The sequence below is a fragment of the Aythya ferina genome (assembly GCF_964211825.1).
Source record: "Aythya ferina genome assembly, chromosome: Z".
In the NCBI taxonomy this organism is placed as follows: Eukaryota; Metazoa; Chordata; class Aves; order Anseriformes; family Anatidae; genus Aythya; species Aythya ferina.
In genome coordinates this window covers 64,895,078-64,901,199 of record NC_140299.1, presented here as the reverse complement: position 1 = coordinate 64,901,199, position 6,122 = coordinate 64,895,078, and positions in this window count along the sequence as shown.

Genomic DNA, 6,122 nt, shown 5'->3' with positions numbered 1-6,122 from the left:
TTTTTTTTTCCTGCCTTTTTTCAGTCATAAGGTTTTGCCAGAGCTTTAACTGCATGCAAAAAATGTAGAATAAAGGTGAGAGCATGCTCAGGTGTCTGGTTGTATAAAAAGAAAACATTGTAGAACAGTGTTGCCTGACCACAGCTTAAAGGAACCAGAAACTTCTTTTCACCTCTCGCTTTTGGCAGCTCTGTTTTACGGTGAGGCCCAGATTGGGCAAGAAAATCGGGGAGTGCAGAAAGTTGAAATACAAAGCAGATGTTGGGAAAAAGTGCTGAAGCAATAGTCAGTGTTCCAAGAGCTATTTGTTTCAGCACCCTGAATACCCCAAGAGCGTCATGAATATGTATTAATAACTAAGCACCTATCAGTATGGTAATGGAAACTAACAGCACATCATCTTTTTTAACTAACCGTAGAGAATAAAAAATACTAAAACAGTACTCCACATATAAATAATTATTCATGATCTAATTCATTTATAATTTATCTAATTAAGTTCTAACCTAACACAGTTTTGCAAGTTACCAGGCAGCAAATTCATAGGCAAAAACATAACTGAAATGAAAGCTAGCAATGGAGGTGGAGCACCATAATTAGTGCAATGCAGCTTCACCAGCAGGCACTTCTGTGGCCAACCAGTTTTCAGTACCTGCAAACAAAAAAATGTTAAATCACCAGTGACCATGAAGACTTTTCCGAACTGGTTGTCCTATTTTTTTTCAAAAGGTATAGTGTAGACAGATACAAGTAAGCATATTTATGCACCACCTTTATCCCTACAGGCCAACTAACTGTCCTTTCTTGTCAGAAGAACATAGGGGCATCTCCAGTGAGGATCTCAGAGCATGTACAGCAAGGTGGTTTTTCTATGACAACATTACACTTTGTGCTCCATACGGTGGGCAGGGAACATAACCCATGGGATACTTGTTCCTCCATTTTCTTTCCTTACAAGCAGTCTATGTCATATCATGTTGCATCTACGTGATTACATGTGACTGGTTAGGTTGTCCAAATGCTTTTCAAAAGCACTTTGTTATGTTATATTTTTCTGAAGGGAATGCCACCTAAGTTGCATTACTGCTTGCAAAGATGTCAAAAGGAACAACTGCAGAAACACATTTCTTTTGTTGGTTGAGCTACATCTGCTTATATATGTGACTACTTCATGTATAGATTTGTATATGTTTGTGTATTTGTGTTTATGTATAGATTGGTATATATTTGTATATTTTGGCTGAGCGGTATCTGTGAGCATCTCTCACTGCTTCACATATTACATATCTTGAATTCTCCTGCCTGTTCTGCAGTAGCAAAGAAGCCTTTTCTAAAAGAATTCAAATATTTGAGAAATTCTTAAACTCTATCCACTAACTTCAGCTGCAGTAATCTGATTTTACAGGTTTGCTTTCAGCTACTGCCCATCATACTCTTTGCCATGAGCCATATTGGCAACGACCATTTGTAAAGACAGCTTTTTATAGAAGGCTGGTACAATAATCATCTTGGTATCAATACAGTGAATCAACTGTAGTATTATTGTTCCTGTAACTCTGTTCCTCATATTTCTGCTAATGTCTAGAGATAGCAGATGTCAGCTGGTCTTCTCATATTAACCTGAATGACAGTAGCTTGTAGGTGGCAGGAACCATTTTATGTATTTAAGGAAATTCAAAGTTCTAACTGTGATACATTTTACATAGAGAGAGGGGAATATTAAAGTAACCTTTAGACAAAGCTTGGTGTACTTTTTAGAAGAAAGTTTTATACACCAGCATAGGATTTAAGGCTGTACATGCAAAAATTATTTCCAGCAATATACTAAGCTACGAGGTCTTGATAAATGAAAGTCTTTGCACCCACTATTCATAAAAATTGTGAACTGCATCCTTAACATCAAGATATTATCTAAGCATTACATCATTTATATATATTATACATTTGTATTACATATACTTATACTTGCATATATGTATATTATATGTTCATACATATTCTAAATAAACCAAAACTTACTTAAATTTTGGAAGAACAGATAAACTTGTCATACCAGAGAGCATATATGGGTTAATTTTAAAAACAGTAAAGACACTGCAACCAATTTCTCATAGCTTTAAATAACAAAATAACAACAAGGACTTTATAACTTGATTTGTCTTTCAAAAAAAAAAAATATTGGTAGATTTTTAATTTAGTCAGATATTTTCTAGGTCTCAGATATTGAATACAGATAAGAGAAAACAACTCCAGAGAATTTAAACCAGGTTATGATATACAAAGTATTGGAGCATTTGTTGTCTTGAAAGTGGGAACTGTTATGACCTGAACATGTTCACATCTCGCCTTCACTGTCAAGATTCCACTTGAAGATTTAAAAATAAATAATTCTCTTAAACAGTGTGAACTTTCAGAGAAATAGTGTGAACTTTTAGAAAGCTGTCCCTTCCAGCACTGCTGATTAACTCCAGCAATATTTTTAACTTGCTTCGTTATAAATAAAGAATAAAAGGATTTCAGCATTAGCATATCAGAAGATAGGGCACACATAAACGCATGAAAGACTCCTTAAATCAGTGAATACTCCCTTCCCAAAGCTGTCTCTAAGTTTTTGTGGTAGAAGACAGGCTATTATTTTGTTAGTGGGCAAAATTTGTAAGACCAGCTGTCTTACAAATCTTAATCATGTAATACATGATTAGATTTGACTCGAGTGATGTCTGAAGGCATTGCTTGGTGATATTAAAAGCTGGAAAATTTATCTTTCTCTGTCTCTTTCTGTATAATTGGTAGTTGAATAACATACCAGTATCAACTTTAAATTTTTACTCTTCTTGTAAAAGAAAGAAAACATTTACTGTTCTGATAAATGTAGTATGTCCCGTGACCTGTACCATATGGCTAACTATTTTCACAGGCTGCGATTGCTATGGTGTAGAATTACCAAACTACACACACGTGACATAAGACCTGCTTACAGTACTCAATGAGTATTTTCATGGATTTCTATTCATAAAGCAGATGGAATTTGGACAATATTACTTTGAAATTATTATAAACTGCTTTCTCTCTGCTGACTCAAGCAGACTGAAAATACATTTGATCAATGTATCACTACAAATACACCACAAAATGCATGTGAACATGCACATAATTGAATTTTGGTGTTTTCTAGACCTCCTACTGATAATAGCCAATAACAAACTCTGTAGGACTTCTTCATTTAGATGGATTATAGTAATTGCAAATCGGGCTTTTGAATCATGTAAAAGAAGATTTTGCAAGATTCTTTCATTTTTTAAGTTTTCAAAACATGACAGAAAGCACTAACTACTGTTGCCAGTACAACCACTCCTCAATTAAAGAAGTATTTATTGTCTTTTGCCATTGAACTGATGAATGTAATAATGAACAAGGTTTAGTTACATAAGCTCTAAATGATATGGCGCAGGGAGTGGCAAATGTTAATAAATTATTTGCTGGGAAAAAACAAAACAAAAAAACAAACAAACAAAAAATTATAGGCAACTCAAAGCTAACAAAAATTTTGGGATAAACTTACTCAGTACATCTGGGAAAAAAATAAAAAATAAAAAATTGGGGATTAGAAACTAGAACTCAGAAACCAAAGAGGGAGATATTGTATGCTTTACTCAAAGACCAGTGGCTGGGCTTAGTTCTATTTCATTCTTCACCACAGGTACCAGAACAACTATTCCTTATGAAAGTATTCAAAACTCATGTTAGAGTATATGCCAAGAGGGATTTTTTTCTTTTTGAAATTGTTCCATGAATGTGTTTATTGGGATGGAGAGACAGAGAGCATGAGGAGGACTCTAGAACCCATTGCTTAAGCAATACAACAGAGAGAATAGCAAAACCTTGACTCTAGAGAGAAAACTGCAGAAAATATCTAAATTTTGATAAAATCAGAAAATAAGAATTTATCACTTAGTAGTGATAATGTTACAAGAGTAAGCTACTACAGATTACTCAAATCAGGGACATCAGGCAGAGCATGCATTTTATTATTCAATAACAGAATCATCCAAAATACCATACATGACAGCAACTGTGGATTTTCAGCCATTTAGCTAGCCTTTGTGAAAGCAATATGGCAAAACAAACATTGTTCAGCAACTTCTTTGAATATACTGGTGGTAGTTTATTGATAGTAATTCAATAAATTGAAAGACTAAGAAAGGAATAGAAAGCAAAAATTTTTTTTTCTTGATGCCCTTTTAAATGCTGTTCTACGATACAAAAGATGTGTTTTAAACAGCAAGTGGAAAAAAATGTGTAAATGACCACTATTTTAAAATAAAAAATAGGTCATTTTGAACTTTTTTTTTTGTCTTCAGGTTTCCCGGTTTGCCACTAGGTCACAGAAATCAATTACTCTCACAGCATTTTTAAGGGTATGCACACAAGGTAAATTTGCTTATTCTTCTTGCTGTACTTGCATAGTCCATGGAGGCTCGTTAATTATTTTAATGACTACATAATCATTTAAAAAGCAGTGTAGAAATCGGCTTTTGGACTTTTTCACTTGTTCCGCATATCAACGATATCGTAAGTGAACTCATTATTTCTAAAATAAATACCTTCTGGAGAAAGTAAGTAAAAAAATCCCTATCAGTAAGATCATTAGAACAGGATTAACCTTCTGCCCCTCCCCTAAGAAGTCCTCCCTCCAGACTCTAATCTTACTTAGTGAGCTTTAACAAGAGACTTCGAATTAAGTTGTATGAAACAGCCCTGCCTAAATGGATTAATCACTTCCATGAGCTGAAGCCAAACTTTTTATTTGTAAAGCCTACGCACAGGGGTCCTTATGCACTGCACCAACTTCAGCCTAGATTTTCATGTTCCCAGTTGAGCTATGCTCAGCAATGCATTTTTGCCAGTTTTGAACTTCTACCAGACCTGCAATTGGCTTATTTGATCCTCACATAAATTAAAGCATCTGGATAACATGCTGCCAATAAGTGCAGAGAACAATGAAGTAGCTGAGGACTGTCCTTGACTATCTTTTCCCCAGGAGCTTCCATATCCAGATGAGGCATACAATCAGAATCCAGAAGAATTCTTCCCCCATCCACTAAGCACCCTTCTCTCTACAAAGTTACACAGAGAAGTCCCAAGTATGCTGAGCTATCAAATTTCTATCTGCTTTCCAAAACTATTGCAATGCAAGATAGTCATGCAGACTCAGGCCTTTGACCTATAAATAAACGAATTAGGAACCAGAGGAAGAAGCAACATAATCTTCCATTGGAAAACAATGCTTTTGCATTGATTAAATGTCACTAGTGCAGCACATAGGCCATGAAGGTGAAAAACAGAAATCAAATTTATTTCTCTGGATTGATCACAAACTGTGCAAGAACTTTGGGCAAGCCACTTAGGACCTCAGTAAGTTCAGTTCTTAAATGCTGAGCAGTCTGAAAAGACCTTCTCTTAGCAGTCTTTCTCTCTAAAATTATCCTAAAGGTGGTTATACATTATTGGACACCAAGAAAGGAGAGGATATGAAGTCATTGCACAGGATTTCTTATTCATATATTCATCTGAAAATTGCTCTTGAAATATGTGCCATTTTGATTGGAACAAACTGAATATAGTTGTTCATTCTTCAGGCATGACTGCCATGAAGGAAAGAATTACAATCAGGTATTAATCAAGCTATTATTACAGGCTGCAAGGATTTTGTACCTGCATAGGCAGAGAGGCAGACAAGATCACTATGTGCATGCATTTCTTCAGAAAATAACTGTTATTTGTACAGTACCCATCATCTTCACCTTATATCACCATAACTGCCATTCAGTTATGAATATGCACTTTCAATGACAATTTTCAGGAAAACTCATATGTATATTTACTTACTGTAAGCCAATCATTCCTTTCCAAAACTAATAAAATGCCAACAGCCTACAGCAAGTTTCAGAATATTGTGACTGCACAGTTTCTTGCCACTGTTGTCAAAGCTTTGAGGAGTTTCCAAGGATAAACTAAGGGCAGCAGAAGCAACGGGGAGTCCGAGAAATTCAATTAGCTCCCTTCCTATTTTATTTGCTTCAAAAGAAACATGTACAGAGCTACAGTAACTTAGTGCTGCT